Raw genomic sequence first — 19,840 nt, forward strand, 5'->3', positions numbered from 1 at the left:
ATAAAAGAGAATGTGCATTGTTCTACAATCTTCTCTCCAGCACGGCTGCCTCCATGAATTACGTGCCTCGACGCTGCTTTTCTTTTCCCTCCTGCTGCCGTCCTCAGTCCCTCTCAAGGTGTTAGATGTTGTTTACAAAAATCTTTCAGTTTTTTCTGCAACTGTGAGATGATGCTGCTTGACAATGCGCTCACGAATGTGGAGAAAAACAGAGTAGGCTGAGGTAATCACCAGGGACGGGAAGGAAATAGGAGCCGAGTCACCCTGCAATTGTCTATCAGTTTTCTCTCTCTGTTATCTTTGTCACTTCGGCTTGCTCGGAGACACACTCAGCCCCGCTGCTACATACCTAAAACACTAAAACAGTAATCTGTTTTGCTTCCACTCCAAACTTCATACGCTGCAGATTGCTGACCTCGTGCAGCGGTTGAAGACTTTCATTTACATCCACTCTTCCAGGCGCGCCAGCTTCGTTTCTACTTGGTCAAACAGGGTTTTTAAAGCGCGGCTTAAAGCTGCTGGATTGAAGCAGTGAGGTGTAGGAAAAAGAGGCCCAAACATCAACTTTCAGGGCTTAAAAATCATGCCAAAGTGGAAGAAGTGCCAAAAGCTGCCCTTCCTCTGATGTCCACTAGAGCCTCCAGCAGTGAGTCCCTGATTCCCATGTTAAAAAAAAAAAACTTTACAGTTTTTTTCTCATTTCACCCTTTGTAATAACTGTAGAAGAGAGAATGTTTTTATAACTCACCTGTTTATAATGTATTAAGGCTTAAACTTGACATTTTTGGGGGCGTGTCCTCCTTGACTGACAGGTGGATGGGGATACAGGCGACTGTAGCTGATAGCTGTCTGCTAGGCTTCACCTCAGCTAGTAGAAGTCCATGACCTGAACTTCCGGACTGTGTTTGTGCTGCTGGAGCCTTTTAGGAGCTTTTTTAATGTCATAATTTGAAAAATTATATTCAGTTCAGTTTAATTTCACAACAACAGCTGCATCAGTGTAGCTTAATTTTGAAAGAACCCCCAACACAACTAATAACTAACATTATAATTAATTTAGGGTTGTGTTTTGCTCTGCACCAATTGTTAACCCACGCACTGAGGACCTTTTAATAGCGTTGTCTGCAGAACCTTCACAAACCTTCCTAAAACTTCCTAAAACTTTGAATTCTGGTTTAAAAAAGCTGCTGTTCTGCATTGATGATTTTAAGAGGACGTTCTGTCTTGCCGTTATAATGGTAATGCTGCAGGCTTAGGGAACAGATTTAAGAGGGTTAGAAAACTTTCTCCTACGGATTGCTAATGCAGAGTTTTTTCTTTTCTTTTGTTTACAGATGATTCCACGTGTTATTAAGAATCAAGTGTGTAGATTTCATTCCCCAAAACATCATAAAAATCAACTTTTTCTAGCTGTTGATGGTATTTTTATGCTTTATGGGCCAAGAAAGAAATATCCAAAACTATAGTGTCGTTTTGAGAGATATCTGTTAGGCTTTGTGTTAAGCTGTTGTTTGGGTTTAGTTTCATGCTAGCTTATGGTAGTAAGCTGGTGGTGGAGAGCTGCCAGTTTTTATTTGACACCCACCTTTTTTCCTGTTTTTGCTGGAGTTATCTGGGAGTTTAGTTGTAGGTTTTTGTAGGTGAATAGTTCTCTTTGTCCTCTCTGAAGTCAAACCGTCTCCTCATCACAACAGGAATAGAAAAACTTTATGAATCACAGAGGGAAACTGAGTTGTACAGACAACAAAGCAATCATAATTAAAGACGTGTATTAATTGGTGCTGTCAGCGTTAATCTCGTTAAAATGACGTTAACACCACAACCACATTAATGTGGCAAATCTCCGTTAGCGAGTTAACGCGGATGGCCCCGTGCTAACAAGCTAACTATGCTAACGTGTTGACGCCGTGCAGCCCTCGCACGGGGCCATCCGCGTCATAATGTCAGTTTAACGAGATTAATGCTGACAGCATTGGTATAAAGAGAAATAGTAATATAAATGTAAGAGCACTGATTTATTGTTTGGTTATTAAGGGTTATTGTGTGGTGTGTTGTTTGCTGTCCTCCGTCATTATCATACCTGCTGCTGCTCCACTTAAACTTCAGGCTTTCTATGTATGCTTCATATCCAGGAGTTAAAAGTTATTCGTCTGTAAGGTCTCCACATCAGCAACTTTTAAGTCACATTTTGTGTGTTTTTAGTATGGCTGCAGCAGGAAAATGACAATGTTAAACAGCCGCAGGTATTTTTCTTTCTCTTCTGGTATTGAAAGTCTATATGGTTCAAGAGAAGGATTAAATGGGATTTATGCAGGAATTCTCTTGATACTTTAAGACAGTGCTGGTGTAAGAGGCGTAGCACAGTGAAAGCAGCCATAGCATCTGCTGAGTTTTTTAAAATTTACAATAAAAGCACAAGGGAATCATCAGGGCCATTGTAGTGCCGACGCTGGGTCACCAAATGCATCTGCCGTGCAAATTACAGCACAAAGAAAATATTTAAAAACTAAAAGCATATTTGTTGGTGTGATTTTAAAGCAGTTTGAGCGGAAAGAGGGCAGGATAACCTTAAACTTGCTGTCTGTGAAAGCACATTTTGTCACGCAGAACAAATGTGCACAATAGAGCAAAACTGCGATTTTGAGGGCAAAGTGAGAGAAACTGGAAAGTGGATTTCAAAATGTGTGCATCCATCTGTGTGTGCTAGCAGGAGGGAAGAACTTGGAGGCCATGCTGCTGAACTGAGAGGCCGGTTTGACCCATATTCCATTAAACCGCCCACTCTGGCTGTGCACTGTATTGGCAGACGCCGCTGCTGCTCCGAGAGTGAATGCTGTGATTAAGCCGTAGCTATCGGACGGTTGAAGAAAGCTGAGGCGAGGGCATCGTGAGAAAAACACATCATAATCAATACTGTCATCTTCGCCCATCTTTATTCATTCTTTGGTTTTCTCTGAGTGCCGCACAAAGTGCTGCTGCTTTGCGAGTTGTTCCAATCGGCTTCAAAAGGCCTGACTCTCTTTTGTTTTTCACTTTTGTCTCATTTGGTGTTTCTTTTTAGAAGCGAAAGGGGACCGGTGCAGCACTCAGAGGTCGGCAGATGATTGGCTGTCTAGATGGGTCGAACTTTGACTTTGTTATTTTGAAATTGCCTCCACTATGCAGCACTGATGGTGATGTCAGAACAAGACTCATGTTTGTCTGTGAAATTACAGTAAAAGGTGTCCGCTGGTGCGCTCGCTTTATTCCAAAGTGACTTAAAACCAGTCAAATTGTCAGTTCTTAGAAAATAGAACAATGAAACAGTAATTCAGTCAGATTGCGAGGCTTCTTCTAAGCGGCCATCATCCTGAGAGTTTAAGAATGATGGCTCACCCGTGAGGCAGCTCAGTCCTTGTACTCAACATCTGAGTGAGCTGAGAGGACGCAAATGTCCGACGTGGTTCCTTATGTTTGATTATCACAAATGGAAGAACGGAGCAGTTAATTAACAGCCACGTGTCGGGCCTTCTGCATGCTCACTCACACAAACCTGAATATTTCTGATGCCAAACAGTCAAACATGCCCCTGCTGACACATGGTACTGATTCCAGCTGACTCTGTTTGGAAGTGAGGTAAGCAGTGGACTGCAGCAGGAACAGCCCAGCGAGCGACCTCCTTAACTTTCATCCCTCAAGATCTTTTATCTGCTCATTTTGCCAATGAGAGAACAGTCTTCACCATGTATTACTTTAAACCTCCATGATCTCTGTTTCATATTGTTATGGCCTGTCTAGGGGTGGCCAGACCACAACATAAGGGTGATCCATTCTCGTCCCTCGTCCCATCCAGACCCCAATCAGCCACATCACACAACTGGTAAAGTTTGATTATAATTTATTTACAATACGTTGATTCGTTAGGTTGTGTGACACAAGAAGGAGCTGATTATAAGTTCGGGGTGGACCTAACGCCAAAACAACAAACAAAAGGAACCAATCTCGCAAACTTACCTAACCAAAAGATTCAAACCAAATGACAGCAACTTGCCTCCCTAACTAAGAAAAACAGGAGAAAACTATAATGAAACAAAAAAGGCAGTCCACCCCTACATACTCCTGCATAGGGCGAACAGAATTGGGCCAGTAACAAAAGATCTCCTGGTTGGGATTAGCTGAGGATGAATGAACGAGAGTCCATGGCGGTGTCATCATATAAGCCATCTCCAGCTAGTTAGCCAATCCGTGTGGGCCATCCTCTGGATCCACCAATCAGGTAAAGGCACCTGCACACTGAAATTTGCATATGAAACAAACGACAGCAGTTGTAACAATATTGTCCAAGGATACTTCCATACATGGACAGGAGGAGCCAGGGATCGATCCAACGACCTTCCACCTGCTTTAACTTTTTAGTTATCAGTGCTCTCCTTTGGCATGTGTGCTGTGACACACGGGGTTATGGAATAACCTCCCAATGAGAGCCATCATTCATCAACAACCAGTGTCAGTGCTCTGAAGGGGTGTGTTTCCAAAGGACAACAGTGCAAAACACAAAGGTCCTGCCAGGATGTGAACGATTAAAAGTGGACGTTATCTTTGATTTTGCTAAAACCAGAGCATCAGAACGCTGACAATAAAGGGTGAGGAGAGCATCCTTGTAGTCTTGTGACAAAGATGCACATGTTTAGTTTTTTGTGCCTGATGTACCAAGTTAAACTGTAAACTTTGTGCTTTATTGTCTTTTCAGCTGATGGCCGGGAAACGGGTAAACATATTTGTTATTTTTTGTTTTGAAGTAGTCTTATGCAAACGTCGATTTGGAGACGAGGGTGCAGAGCTCGCAGAGAACACTGGCAGAGCTTCAGTGTGAGATACAGCCGCATCAGCCTGCCTTGGCAGAAAGTAAGCAGCAGCAGATGGATGGTTGAATGGATTAGGGGTGCTGAAAGTCAAGTTTCTCTCTGTGGTGTTTTTCATTTGTGACTCACAAATTCAGTCAGAAGTTGAATGAGCTTCTGAACAGTGAACATCCTGTAGGTGGTGCATCGGGCGGATACAGCCTAAGGTGAACCGCTGAGAAATGCTCCATGACATAAATTCAATAATCCTGCAAATGCTCCTCTGAATGAAACATAGCACACACTCCACCTCCTTTTCCTTCCCTTCCTCCTGCTACTCCCCGAGCTTTTTAAGTAACTTTGGGCCTTTTTTAAAAGCTCCTCCTCCTCCTCGTGTTCGCCGCGGTCCCTCACAGGCGGCGACCGTGACACAAATGACGACAAGGCGAATCTGTCACACCACCCCTCACACAGCTGTGTGTGTGCTGCACATTAAAAGTGTATCTATTTACATCTGTGGGCTCGTTTGTTGAGGATTTATGTCACAGACCCCCAAACACGTTTCCTCCCAGAATGCCTCTGAGCAGGTTTTGCATGTTATCCCACATGTGCTCAGGCTGTCTGTTTCCAGCCTGGGTCCACTGTACGCAGAGGAGGAGGTGATCAACATAATAATATGATCACCTACTGAATTTGTAATTGTGCTCCTTTATAAAGAAATGAGCAGTTTCTAATTTTTATAGTAGTTTCTTTTTAATGAAGAAAGACAGAATATCAACCAAAAATCCACAAAACTTGTACATTAAAGTCATAAATTGATTTGCATGTCACTGAGTGAAATATGTATTTGATCCCCAAGCAAGGCGTGACCCAGTACTTGGTGGAGAAACTCTATTTGGCAAGAAGCTTCCTGTAGTTGGTCACTAAGTTTGCACACATCTCAGGAAGGATTTTGGACCTTATCTTCCAAGAAGATGTAAGTCCTTAAGATTTCTTGACCAACACTTGGCAACTCGGAGTTTCAGCTTTGTCCAAAGATTTTCTATATGATTGAGGTCTGGAGAGCTGCGAGGCCACTCCATGACCTTCATGTCTTTCTTCTTTACCCTCTACTTTGTTGCCTTGGCATTATGCTTTGGGTTACTGTCATGGTGGAAGACTCATCTACAACCCATAGTGTGTTTCTGGCTAAGGGAAGGTTCTCATCCAAGATTTTACACTACATGGCCCGTCCATTGTCTCCACAAGGTGGTGAAGTCATCCTGTACCCTTAGCAGAAAAACAGCCCATAAAGCAAAATGTTTCCACCTCTGCGCTTGATCAAAGGGATGTGGTCTTTGGGTCCTACTCAGAATTTCTCTTCTCCATTACCCCATTGAGTCGAGTTCATGCCAGAGAGCTTGATTTTGGTTTCATTTCAGAATCATATAGATGTTCCTGTATATGTAGTTTCTTGACCTTCTGGCCTAAACTGCCTTCAGGCCATTATAAAACCCTCCAGTGCAGTTTTGGCTGATCCAACACCATTTCTCGTGTAAATGCTTGCTCCACGAGACAAAACCTTATATGGAGCTCTAAACTGAGAGCGACTGATGGTCAATTATTTCTTCAGTTTCCAAATAATTGCTCTAGCAGTTTCCATTTTCTCACAAGGCTTCTTGCTCCTGGTCTTGTAGCCCATTGCAGACTTGCGCACATGTACAGTTTTGTCTTTGACAGCTCTTTGTGTTTGCCCGTGGTGGTGGTGAGGTTGGAATGGGAGAAATTGATTCTGTGGGCATGTTGGCTGTCAGGTTCGACGGTGCCCCGACCGGCGACCTGTGTGTGTGTGTGTGTGTGTGTGTGTTTGTTCTCCCGCTCTGTTTTTGTCTCCGTTGTAGTTGTTACGCGGTTGCGTAGCAACGGGAGATGTCCGACCCGGAAGTTCCGCCACTCTGAGTGGTCCCACCTGCAACTGATTCCTCGCCAGCTGCTGCCAATCATCCACCATTGTGACAGAACTATTTAATGGTGTGGCTGAGTGACAGACAGCGCTGGAGTATTCCACCAAGCCGGGTAGTGACTCGAATTCAGCGAGTGTTAGACAAACGTTTGATAGCGGAGGGAGGCTAACCGCATCTGTTTGCCTTTTTTCCAGGCTACGAGTGAGACGGAGATACGAGAGGAGAGACGTCACTGTTTACGAAAGTCGTATGGACACACGAGGGGAGCACGGAAGGGACTTAGCACTATGGATTACTTTGGATTTGCTTCACTGTAAATAAAGACACTGTTCAATCTTAACGAGCGATCCGCGTCTGGGTTCTCTTACTCATCACTCCCGTAACAGAATACTCCAGCCACTTACATGGACCCAGCGGACGCCGCTCCGGTTCTGCGAGAACTCTCGATTCAAGGTGAGATGTTGGAACGCCATGAAAAAATGATGAAACATGTTGTTGAAGAACAAACTGTGTTACGGCAGCTGGTTGCTGAATTAAAAGGGATTTTGCTAACTCCCCCTGGGGCTGCAGCTGATGCTCCGTCGCCCGGGCCGTCTCTCAGCACAGCCGCGGCTTCTCCTCTGCCTCCTTCCCCTCCCACACTGCAGCGCGAGCACCCGCTGCCGGCCCCTGAGAAGTTTAGTGGGGATCTGGATAAGAGCCGCGGGTTCTTAACACAATGTTCGTTCATTTTTAGAGAACAGCCTCGGTCTTATTTCTCAGATGGAGCCAAGGTGGGGTTAATGGTGGAATCAATGACTGGACGCGCTTTACAATGGGCCCAGGCCGTGGTAAGCATGCAACCTGCTATCTCTTATGAAGATTTTTTGTGCAAATTTCGTTGTGTTTTTGACAAAGGCTCCAGCGCCGACAGCGCAGCACATCGCATGTTTTCCCTGAAACAAGGATGGAGGAGTGTAGCGGACTTCTCAATTGACTTCTGGATTTTGGCCGAGGAGACCGGCTGGCAAGAAAATGCACTACGAGGGGCTTTCATAAACGGCCTGAACGAAAATCTAAAATGTGAGTTGGCCTCAAGAGAACTGCCTAAGTCGCTCAGTGCTTTGGTGAATGTGTGCATTCAGTTGGATGAGCATAGGCGTGAGTTTGGACGGCGACCAGCGGGCGGCAGCAAAACCTCGGCAGGGCCCTCTCTCGAGTGGAGACGGGAGTGGGAGGAACAGCCGTTGGAGGAGGAGCAGCCCATGCAGATTGGTCGAGCCAGCTTTAGGTCTGTGGCCCGACGGAGAAGACCTCAGGGGGTGAGTGTTTCACTTGCGGAAAGAGAGGACACTTTTCTGATAAATGCCCAGAGTCGGGAAAAGACGCTGCTCGTCAGTAGCCGTGGGCATACTGACGGGCGTTACCGCAAACATCTTGCCCCACCTTAGCTGTCCTGCCAAATTGATTTTCCAGTCCTGTATTCACCCATGTAGTGCTTTAATCGATTCGGGGGCCGAACAAAGTTTTATTGACGAAGCCCTGGCCCAGACGTTGGGCATACCTGTTGAACCCTTACCTGAGGTCCTCCAGGTGGCGGCGCTGAATGGTGCCCCCTTGGCCAGTATAACACATCGCACTACTGATTTGACTCTTTCTCTTTCCGGAAACCATGTTGAACAAATCAGCCTGTTTCTGTTCAAGGCTCCTCACACTCCGCTAGTTTTGGGCTACCCCTGGCTCGAACGCCATAACCCGCAGATCGATTGGGAGAACAGCAGGATAACTGGGTGGAGTCCTAAGTGTCATGAACAGTGTTTACGTTCTGCTACAGTTAGCCAGACGTCCACTAGCCCATCTTCACCTGACGCTCCTCCCGATTTGACTGCAGTTCCAGCTGAATATCACGACCTAGCCCAGGTGTTCAGTAAAGAAAAGGCCCAGTCTCTTCCCCCCCATCGTCCGTACGATTGTGGGATAGACTTGCTACCCGGCGCTCCCTTGCCCACAAGCCGTCTATACAGTATTTCGAAATCAGAGCGAGAGGTAATGGAGGGCTACATCACCGATTCGCTGGCGGCCGGGATAATCCGGCAGTCCACCTCTCCTCTCGCGGCAGGTTTCTTCTTCGTTGAGAAGAAAGACAAAACGCTCCGCCCCTGCATTGACTTTCGAGGTCTTAACAAGATAACCATTAAGAACAAATACCCGCTTCCTTTACTCACCTCTGCTTTTGAACTCCTTCAGGGGGCTGCCATCTTTTCTAAACTGGACCTCCGCAGTGCTTATCATCTGGTGAGAATCCGCCAGGGGGATGAGTGGAAGACGGCGTTCAACACGCATCGTGGGCACTTTGAATATTTGGTGATGCCTTTCGGGCTCACGAATGCTCCGGCGGTCTTCCAAGCCATGATAAATGATGTTTTACGGGACTTCATTAATCATTGTGTTTTCGTTTATCTAGACGACATCCTTGTGTTTTCTCGGAACCCGGCTGACCATGTCAAGCACGTGAGAATGGTGTTGCAGCGCCTGTTGGAGAACCGGCTGTTTGTAAAGGCAGAGAAGTGTGAGTTTCACGTGCAGACAGTCTCCTTTTTGGGGTTCATCATCGAGGAGGGACGGCTGCGGGCAGATCCGGCCAAAGTGAGGGCAGTGGTGGAATGGCCTGAACCCAAGAACCGTAAGCAGCTGCAGAAGTTTCTGGGATTTGCCAACTTCTATCGACGGTTTATCCGCAATTTCAGTCAGGTCGCCCTGCCTCTCACCAACCTAACCTCTCCTAAGCAGCCATTCCAGTGGTCTCCCGGCGCTGAACGGGCTTTTGTGAGACTCAAGCACCTCTTTTCCTCAGCTCCGGTGTTGGTACAGGCAGACATCAGTCAACCTTTTTTTGTGGAGGTGGATGCTTCAGACGCAGGTGTGGGGGCAATACTATCCCAACGAGTGAATGCAAAATTACACCCATGTGCCTTTTTCTCACGTCGCTTATCTCCTGCAGAGTGCAATTACGACGTTGGAGACCGGGAGCTCCTCGCCATTAAGTTGGCGCTTGAAGAGTGGCGACATTGGCTCGAAGGCAGCGAGCATCCGGTGGTTATCTGGACAGACCACAAGAACTTGACCTACCTCCAAGCGGCCAAAAGACTGAATGCCCGGCAGGCCAGGTGGGCTCTGTTTTTCACTCGGTTTAACTTGACCATCTCTTACAGACCTGGCTCCCGCAATCTTAAAGCAGATGCTTTATCGCGCCAATTTTCCCCGGATCTCGACCCAGACGAGAAGGAGAGACCCATTCTGCCATCCTCGTGCTTCGTGGGGGCTCTGACCTGGGACATAGAGCGGGTTATTAAGGCTGCCCAGCGGTCGGAACCTGATCCGGGCACTGGGCCCGATGGGAGGATGTTTGTTCCCACGGCGGTCCGAAGTAAGGTCCTTCACTGGGTCCATACGGCCAAGTTTGCCTGCCACCCGGGTAAAAACTGCACTATCGCCTTTCTGCAACGTTTGTTTTGGTGGCCGACTCTAGGGAAGGACGCTCGGGAGTATGTGGCCGCTTGCCCCGTTTGTGCCCGAAACAAGGTCTCCTGTTCACCCCCTGCTGGCCTCCTTCGTCCATTGCCTGTGCCCAGCCGCCCGTGGTCTCATATTGCACTGGACTTTGTTACCGGTCTTCCCCCCTCCTCGGGTTACACAGTCATCTTGACCGTGATCGATCGCTTCTCAAAGGCTGTTCATTTCGTTGCTCTGCCGAAACTCCCTTCGGCCCTGGATACTGCCATGATTCTCACGCAGCAGGTGTTCCTTCTCCATGGGGTTCCCCAAGATATCGTGTCCGATCGGGGTCCCCAATTCACGTCGCGAGTGTGGAAGGAGTTTTGTAAGGAACTGGGGGCCCAGGCCAGCTTGTCGTCCGGCTTCCACCCTCAAACCAACGGGCAAGCGGAATGGGCTAATCAAGAGCTCGAAGCGATGCTGCGTTGTGTGGTCTCTTCGAACCAGTCATCATGGAGCGATCAACTGGCGTGGGTCGAATATGCCCATAATGCTAGCACGTCGGCGGCTACTGGGGTTTCCCCGTTTGAGGCCTCCCTGGGGTATCAGCCCCCGCTTCTCTCTGTGTCGGAGGGGGAATTGTCGGTTCCTTCAGTCCAGCACCACCTGCGGCGCTGCCGGCGGGCATGGCGCGCCACCCGGACCGCCCTCTTGAGGACCGCTGAGCAGAACAAGAGACTTGCGGATCGCCGCCGTGCTCCGGCCCCTGCATACCAGGTCGGGCAACAGGTATGGCTGTCTGCGAAATATGTTCCTCTGAGGGTCGAGTCTAGGAAACTGGCTCCACGCTTTATCGGGCCCTTCCCCATCCTGGCCGTGTTGAATCCTGTGACTGTACGTTTGTCTCTTCCCCGTTCCATGAGAATTCACAATGTCTTTCATGTGTCCCAGGTGAGGCCTGTCCGGACCAGCCCTTTGTGCCCGCCCTCCGGGCCCCCGCCACCCGCCCGGATTATCGACGGCTCGCCGGCGTATTCCGTATCGCGGATATTGGATGCCCGGCGCCGCGGTAGGGGCTTTCAGTTTTTGGTGGACTGGGAGGGGTACGGTCCGGAAGAGCGTTCTTGGGTGCCGCGGTCCGCGGTTCTCGATGCTGCCATGGTGAGAGACTTCCGCCGCAGGCACCCTGATAAGTTTGCTGGGTCGCCGGGAGGCTCCCATTAGAGGGGGGGTACTGTCAGGTTCGACGGTGCCCCGACCGGCGACCTGTGTGTGTGTGTGTGTGTGTGTGTTTGTTCTCCCGCTCTGTTTTTGTCTCCGTTGTAGTTGTTACGCGGTTGCGTAGCAACGGGAGATGTCCGACCCGGAAGTTCCGCCACTCTGAGTGGTCCCACCTGCAACTGATTCCTCGCCAGCTGCTGCCAATCATCCACCATTGTGACAGAACTATTTAATGGTGTGGCTGAGTGACAGACAGCGCTGGAGTATTCCACCAAGCCGGGTAGTGACTCGAATTCAGCGAGTGTTAGACAAACGTTTGATAGCGGAGGGAGGCTAACCGCATCTGTTTGCCTTTTTTCCAGGCTACGAGTGAGACGGAGATACGAGAGGAGAGACGTCACTGTTTACGAAAGTCGTATGGACACACGAGGGGAGCACGGAAGGGACTTAGCACTATGGATTACTTTGGATTTGCTTCACTGTAAATAAAGACACTGTTCAATCTTAACGAGCGATCCGCGTCTGGGTTCTCTTACTCATCACTCCCGTAACATTGGCTTTATACACGTAAGGATTTGAGATAAGGAGTATCTGTAATTGGTTGATTGATTGTAATCTGTGGGATCCAGAATTCAGGATGACTTTTAGGAGATCAAATATTCATTTCATTCAGTGACATGACCAACTTATAACCTTGATGTAATGTGTTTTTTAATGGGTTTCTGCTTGATATTTTGTTTCTCTCCATTAAAATGAAACTAAAAGACTGTTCATTTCTGAGCAAAGTGATCAAACTTACAAATTTAGCAGGGGATCAAATAATTCTTTTCCCTGTGTGTTCATGTACATGTGCACCCATTTCTTCGCTGTGTTTATTGAAAGTGAAACTCGACTCATTTAACAAACTTCTCTGGCTCGCATTCCTCTCCGCTCAGAGTACACAAACCTGACATTCGCTCTCTGTGTCGCAGTTTATGTTTACTTTTGCTTCTGCATTGAATATTTTTTTCTACCGGCCTTGATAAACAGTAGCACTGTTGTATATTGTGTCCCATGGTCAGTGTGTTTTTCTGTCATGACCTGATCCTTGGGAAAATAAAAGGCTAGATTGAGTAACAAGTGACATTTCTGCCATCACATGCAACGCCTTGACCTTTGGAAACTGTGGTTATGTTATTTTATAGAAACAGTATCTTATCTCTGCACACAGCTAGCTCAGACATAAATGCTGGAGCCACAACTTCTTCCTCTGTGTATCAGCAGCTCAAAGCATATTCCAGATATTTCTTTCCCCAGCAGTGATTTCTTATTCCTTCTGAGGGGCTCCTCAGGCGGCATGAGTTTTGTAATTCTCATGGTCTCCTCCCAACCAGTGTAAATGAAGGTAATCAGGTGGCATCCCGATCAGGTGGTTAAATCACCCTGAGCTCTACCCAGCCCCATCCAGAATCCAGAGTACCTCTGTGGTGCCCAATCTAGAACGGGTCCTAGACCAAAAAAGTGGCACCAGTGCAGAACTGTCAGGGCGAAAGAATCACTGATGACGAGGCTGAAAGAGGGGCTACCACAAGAAACTCACCAATGACGTGGCATCACTTGTCTATTTTATTTAAACCTAAAGAGCTTGTAATGAAGAGTCTGAGATGCCTCACGCTGCATGATAACGCTGTCACTGTGTTTCATTAAGATTCTCTAGTAATGGCAAGGAGTCTTTTTTTCTTGGAGTTGTGCATATTTACTATATTGAATTTGGATATGTTAATGAACTCAAATGAATCATTATCAGCTGTACTTTGGACCTATTTTTCATCAGTTTACTTGGGATTATCTCTCCTGTGACGTTCAGTAATATTTGACCAACCAACAGTGACTCTGTGTGTGCTGAGAAGCAGAAATATTTACTTATGCAGTGTACAGCATAAGGAACTGTCTTTACAGCCTGATACTAAAATGGTCTCTATGGTCTCCATTTCCCTCTTTATAACAACTCATAACTCACTTATTTAAATTCTGCTTAGCTTCACCTCAGTTAACAATGTTCCTGATTTGGACCTCTGGGCCATATTTGTGCTGTTGGAGCCTTCTGAAGCATTTTTAATGCAATAATATGGCTGCTGTGTGGTTAATTGTACTAAAAGGCCATCCAAGAAGATGAGCTCCAGTTTCGGTGAGTAAAACTCATCAGTCCTCAGATAATGTAAATAACAGGTCTGTCCTGGAGAAGCATGGACTCCACCAAGCTGTATACAGCTGATATTCCAACAGCAATAGCTGAAGTTTATCACAAATCTGTTGTTGCAATCAGCCTATTGAATTTTGGGAGAAATGGGCACGTGTAAAGTCCTGAATGTGATCAAATAATCTATGGCAACACGACTTTGATGGAGCGTCTCTAAACTGGTTTTGGAAAGATGACACATTACCTGCTTTTTTCTTTCTAAACTCCACAGAGAAGGTTTTATACCCATTGTGGATGAGATGTAGTTGCTCTGACGGAGTGTGCAATTAATCCTTATATTGTTGTGGATGTATTTATATTCAGAATGTGCTTTTACATGTGTGTCAACTCTGATAAGGACTTGTTCCCCTGCGAGAACTCGTAATTTATTCCAGCCCTGGTGAGATGAAACTAACTCTTTAAAATCACCAGGGGATCACATCTCTGAACCTACCTTTTCCTCTTAAGGTGCTAATTACTCCCCTGTAATGAGAGTAATCAGCACTTGAAGCGATGTTACATGGGGAGTGCTTAGTTTATGATTGCCAGTATCGCCCTATGCATCTTTAAGCTCTCAGTAACAGGCTTAAGAAATGAACTGCTTCACTGGAGCAATCAGATAAGGGGCATTGTATCTTGAATATTGATGACACGCTAATGTGGCATCTGGAAACAGGTCGAACACAGTTATGCACAGGATAAAGGTGCAGAAACCTTTTCATCTCTGCAGAAATGACATTTTTATACATTTTAGCTGCAGTGCAGTATATGCAGTAAATGTTTTTTATGAGCCACATATATGACTCCAGTTTGACCAAAAACCAGAGGTGGGAGAGACTTTATTCTCTGAAGTCTTAGAACTTGACCACTGTTGTGATTTCTTTTACAATTAGAAAATAAAGTGAAGCTAAATTATTTTAACTGAAGAAGGAAAATCAACAACTATCAAAGCATATATATAGATTAGAGTATATTCATTTTGTATTGTTCAAGGTGCACAATCTGACACCAGCGTGATGGTGCTGTTTCTCCAGCATCATCACCAAAATTGACCAAAGCCAAGGGTACCAGTTTAAGCAGAGATACCCAGATCTTCCTCTCTCCAGCTCTTTTTGGGGACCTAATAACATTCAAAGCCAGCTGAGAGGCATGATCTCCAACATATCCTGGGTGTCTTCTGCAGTCTCCTTCCAGTTCTGATCAATCCTGATCAGATACCTGAACCATATCAGCGGGCTCGTTTCGGTGTGAAGGGGTTCCCCCCAGATGATAGAGCTCTTCATCCTGTATCTGCCACTTGTATCTTCAGCTTTACAGCCCACCGTTTATGATCATAGTTGAGGGTAGAAATGTTGACTGACAGGTAAATCTACAGCTTCACCTCTTCCTACACCACACTGAAAATCATTGTAGGTGTTGCACTAGTCCTTCTGTCAATCTCCCGCTCTACCCAGAGATATTCGAGGCTGCAAATCATCCCCCAACCTGAAGCTTTTTCTAGCTTTTCCAGTTCAAAATCAACTTTTTCTTCAGTAAGAAACCGAATGAAATGCAGATTAAAATGCCATAAACAACTGACTCTTGTGAATAAAACAGCTGGATGAGCTGATGAATAAACTCTTTAGTTTCAAAGACTTGTTCTATGACCTTATATGAAAACCGCAACACAAATGTAAGTTCACTGATCTCTCCTGTTTGCTGACCATGCTTGGTTGAAAGTGCCATGTCTGACCTATTCACCCACCACAAACTGCACTGATTGCTCTTTATGTTTCTGCACCTGACTGCCAGTATCTTTGTGGTCTGTCAAATACAGGCCATTTACCAATGGATTTTTAACCCAGTTGGTAAGGTTTCATTATTGTGAAACAAGCATAGTGGAGCTTTGTTGAGCCCATCTTCTGTTTGTTCATGTTTGTTGTGGGTCTTTGAGATGCCTCAAGGACAGAACAGCTTCTCATTATTAGTGTGAAAGCAAACTGTGTTTCATTATCAGGGTATATGAAACTCTATGAGATTTGGACTTCTGAATGGAATGACCATACCCGCTGTAATGTGTCCACCTGTTCGCCACTGGAGGTTAAATGTTAGGTTTTTGAGTATTTAGCCATCTTCAAACATTTTTTCTTTGGTCTTTACACACCTGTGAAGTTTTGTGAGTATAGACTGCAGAGTTGTGGTGCTTCCGCTTTTACAGAACTTGTTCACAGACAGAAAATCTTTAAACCTCCTTTGTGGTCATTCCTGCTACAGAAAGTTTCTCAAGCACCAGGTTTTCCCATTATGACCTACAGACACAGACTCAAAAAAAGAAATAAAACAAAAATGCGCCATTCTGTTCATCAAGGTAGTTAAAAAGAAGCTCCAAGTAATCACCCTCTTTCAAGAGCTGACATAAGACTGGGAATTGAAACCCAGTGGGTACAACAATCGCCGCTCAGTATAAACAGATGAATGTGAACACAGTGATTACACGGCGGTTGTCTCCTGTTCAGCAGAAAGACATAACAAACATTTTATGGATGTCACTGCATTTTGATAAATCTTTGTGTGTAACTAAGTCACCCTGCTGCAGAGACAAAGAACAATTCAGCGTGATCGTGAGCTGGCACTGATAAAATCAGCACTGCACCATGCTGTACTGTAAAGCTAAACACACCAGTGATGAACCGAGCAGCAACCTGGAGAGTGGGAAAATGAAGTCCCAAATCCCGCAGTTCCTCGAATGTCCACTAGAGGCTTCAAAAGTGAGTCAGTCTCCAAATACTACCATGTTAAAATGTCCAACTTTACAGTAGAAATGAACATGTTTACAGCTAAAAAAAAAAACCCAAACCTGTTTCTAACTTACTGTTTAAATTCTATTAAAGCTTAAAGTTGGCATTATTAGGGGTGTGGCCTATTTGACTGACAGATGAATGGGGACATAGGCGGCTGTAGGTAGCTAGCTGTCTGCTAGGACTCACATCAGATAACTGAAGTCACGTATTTCCAAATTGTTTGTGCTGTTGGAGCCTTTTGGAGGATTTTTAAAACAATTACACGACCAGTAAATTCAATTCAGTTTTATTTCTTTGGCATCAAATCGTGACCATAGTCACCTCAAAGCATTTTATATTAAAATTACATATAATTTAGCCTGTTTATTCAACACCTTGTATGAGAGTAAACATTTGATTTTACATTTGATTCTGGTTTTAACAGGGAGCCAATGAAGAGAGGCCAATATGGGAGAATTATGGTCTGTATTTCTAGTCCCTGTGAGTACTCCTGCTGCAGAAATGAAGTGTTTTTTTGTGAGTTTGAATAGTTTTTACATATTCATTTAATATGCACATTGAAAGACATATCCTGCTAAAAAACAAAGTCCAAGATTCCACACGGTGTTTCTGGATGCCGAGGTTATGCCATCTATAGTCAGTATCTGGTTAGTTACCATTTTTCCAAGATTTTTAGGCTGCAGGACAATAACCACAGTTTTATTTGAATTTAGGAGGAAACTGGAGGCCATCCAGGTCTTCATGTCTTCAAGACATTCTTACAGTTAACGTAGTTGATTTCAACCATCTGACTTCGTGTGTCAATAAAGCAGGGTATCATCTGCATGGCAGTGAAGTGATGCAGTGTTGTCTAATAATATTCCCTCAGGAAAGTATGTTTCATAGTTTCATTGTGTGAAATTCTAGGATTCTATGTGGATGATACTGTATTCAGCAGCTATCTGTGTCCGTCCATTGCATTCATACAGTTTGTGGATGCCTATTGCCAGAGGTGGGACCAAGTCATTGTTTTGCAAGTCTCAAGTAAGTCTCAAGTCTTTATCCTCAAGTCTCAAGTCAAGTCTCAAGTAATGTCAGGCAAGTCAGAGTCGAGTCTCAAGTCACTGGTGTAAAAGTCCGAGTCAAGTCACAAGTCTGAAACTTTGAATTTCAAGTCCTTTCGAGTCTTTAAAAAAAAAAAAAAATAATAATAATGTTGCAGTTATGCTAAATGTAAATATTAGACCATGTAATTTTAAAATCTGTGTTTTTCTCAACACATGACAAAATAGTGAACTTAGAAAATATACACAAATTGTGAAATTGCACCTCTTTAAAATGCAGCTCAATTAAACCTAGCTCCAAGAATAATTTTCACCGACAGTTCTGAGATAAGCTGCATGTTATTCTTGGATGCGGTTGTAGGACCAGCTTTAAAATCGCATGACAAAAATATCATACACATTAAAAAAAACTGTATCACCAACGTAGCCTGGACAACATTTGCTAGTTAGATGAAGTCAGCTATCTCATCTTAGCATATTTATATGCATATTTATAATCATACGGTTCTTGGAGTGAGTGCATACACTCATGAAGTTTAGTAACTTCAGGTCACTGCAACAAGCCCAGGTACAGTTTACCGACGGATGGGTGCAGGACCTTGAAATGCACCGTGTAGAACGAAAGACCATCGTACGAACAAAGGTAAGTTTACCAGTCTCACAAATTGTCTTCATAAATACACATTCGTTAACCGTTTATTAATAGGACCTTTGAGCTCAACGGTAATTAATTAGTAGTGGAAATAATTTCTGGTACCCGTCACAGAAATGTAGCAGTGACAATAATACTGTGTGCTGTAATCGTACTGGACAATTAGTGATACAAAAAACCTGTTTTATCCTGTGAATAAAAGTATATGTTTTTGTCAATGTACCATAATAACAGAGGCGAAACGCAATATTGTGTCAGGACAATTCACTATTTATGCACAATAAACACAATAAATAAAGGAGCATAGCGCGACAATTTCTGTTCAGCGCCAGACTTGCTTGTAACCTATATCACCAATTATGTTATGAAAATGACGTATTAACTACTAAAAAACACTGACCTTCGTGTAAATGCTTGGAGCAGACTAACCTGTGAGCTGGAGTGTTCTGGGACGTTATATTTGGTCTTTGAATGGCTGCAATCCAGTCGCGTCTTTGTTACTTCGGAAACATGGCTCGAACAATTTCTCTTCAACGACGTAATCCGATAACAACCGATCTCTTTACCCGTCGGCTTCTCGTGGCTGTCATGCGACCGGCTATTGCAGTTAATAATACAACAGCTTCTTGACATTTTTGTGTTTCTTTTTATCGCTGTATAACTGATTTTAATTGAAAGCCTGCGTGCGCTAGTACCGCTTGCCACGAGTTCCCAGAATCCTTTGCGGTTCTACCCGTGAATGACGTCACATTTTCAATCTCTATATAATATGCATGTTAAATTTTATATTTGGGGTAAAATATCAAGTCTTTTTAAGTAAACCGGTTCAAGTCCAATTCAAGTCCCAAGTCATTGGTGTAAAAGTCCAAGTCAAGTCACAAGTCTTACAACATTTTTTCAAGTCAAGTCTAAAGTCATAAAATTAATGACTCGAGTCTGACTCGAGTCCAAGTCATGTGACTCGAGTCCACACCTCTGCCTATTGCTAACCTTTTGCACTTTCTGATTATGAGTGAAGTTTATCTTTAGCAGGAGACACCAAATTATGAGACACATTCATAAAATCATGTGAATTCTACTCTGCCATCCAGTTCAACCACCACTTAACAAGTAAACTCATCTCTTTGCACTAGATTTTGCATTGAAAATCAAGTACTTTATAATATTACCCTGTGAAACCAAACAATTCTCTTTAATCATGCACCTGGTAATTTGATTTATTTCTGTATAATTCTACTGAATTTAATTCTTTGATGTGGAGCCATTTATCAACAACAGCTTCTCTCTGACTGTTAAGTGCTGACCATCATAGTAACTGCACAAATGTGACCTTGTGGAACCACATTGACAGTTTCCAGCACATGGGTACAGTAATTAAAGATCTGATCTGCACTGTTTCCTCACTGCATGTTCATTCTGGCCCAAATGACTGGGTGTTGCCTGATGTCAAATTAAGACATGAGTTTCTCCTTGTGTCATGTTTAGTCTTCTTGTTTGACTGAGTAGGAGTAATCAGTGTTTGACTGTCTTTAGAAATGAACCGAATAGATGGCGTCATGCATCCTCCCCAACATCCAAAGCTGTTTTTGCAGGCTTGCTGATTAATTTGGACTCATGAACATCCTGAAGTTAAGATTTTACAAATTACCTGATTATTTCAGGCAATTTACTATCTCACTAAACAAAGAA

General features: G+C 44.5%; 2 long non-coding RNA genes across 2 annotated transcripts; both read left to right on the top strand.

The window, feature by feature from the left end:
- Positions 1 to 1,847: 1,847 nt before the first annotated feature.
- On the top strand, positions 1,848 to 7,683 carry LOC309691257. The gene is made up of 3 exons (XR_014271927.1): positions 1,848 to 4,622; positions 4,730 to 6,875; positions 6,958 to 7,683. It is a non-coding gene; the product is annotated as an uncharacterized lncRNA (long non-coding RNA).
- Positions 7,684 to 11,301: 3,618 nt separating this feature from the next.
- Positions 11,302 to 12,254, top strand: LOC309691258. Its single transcript, XR_014271928.1, has 3 exons — positions 11,302 to 11,398; positions 11,564 to 11,738; positions 11,821 to 12,254. It is a non-coding gene; the product is annotated as an uncharacterized lncRNA (long non-coding RNA).
- Positions 12,255 to 19,840: the final 7,586 nt, after the last annotated feature.

This window comes from Aulonocara stuartgranti, assembly GCF_965226115.1.
Source record: "Aulonocara stuartgranti genome assembly, chromosome: 16".
In the NCBI taxonomy this organism is placed as follows: Eukaryota; Metazoa; Chordata; class Actinopteri; order Cichliformes; family Cichlidae; genus Aulonocara; species Aulonocara stuartgranti.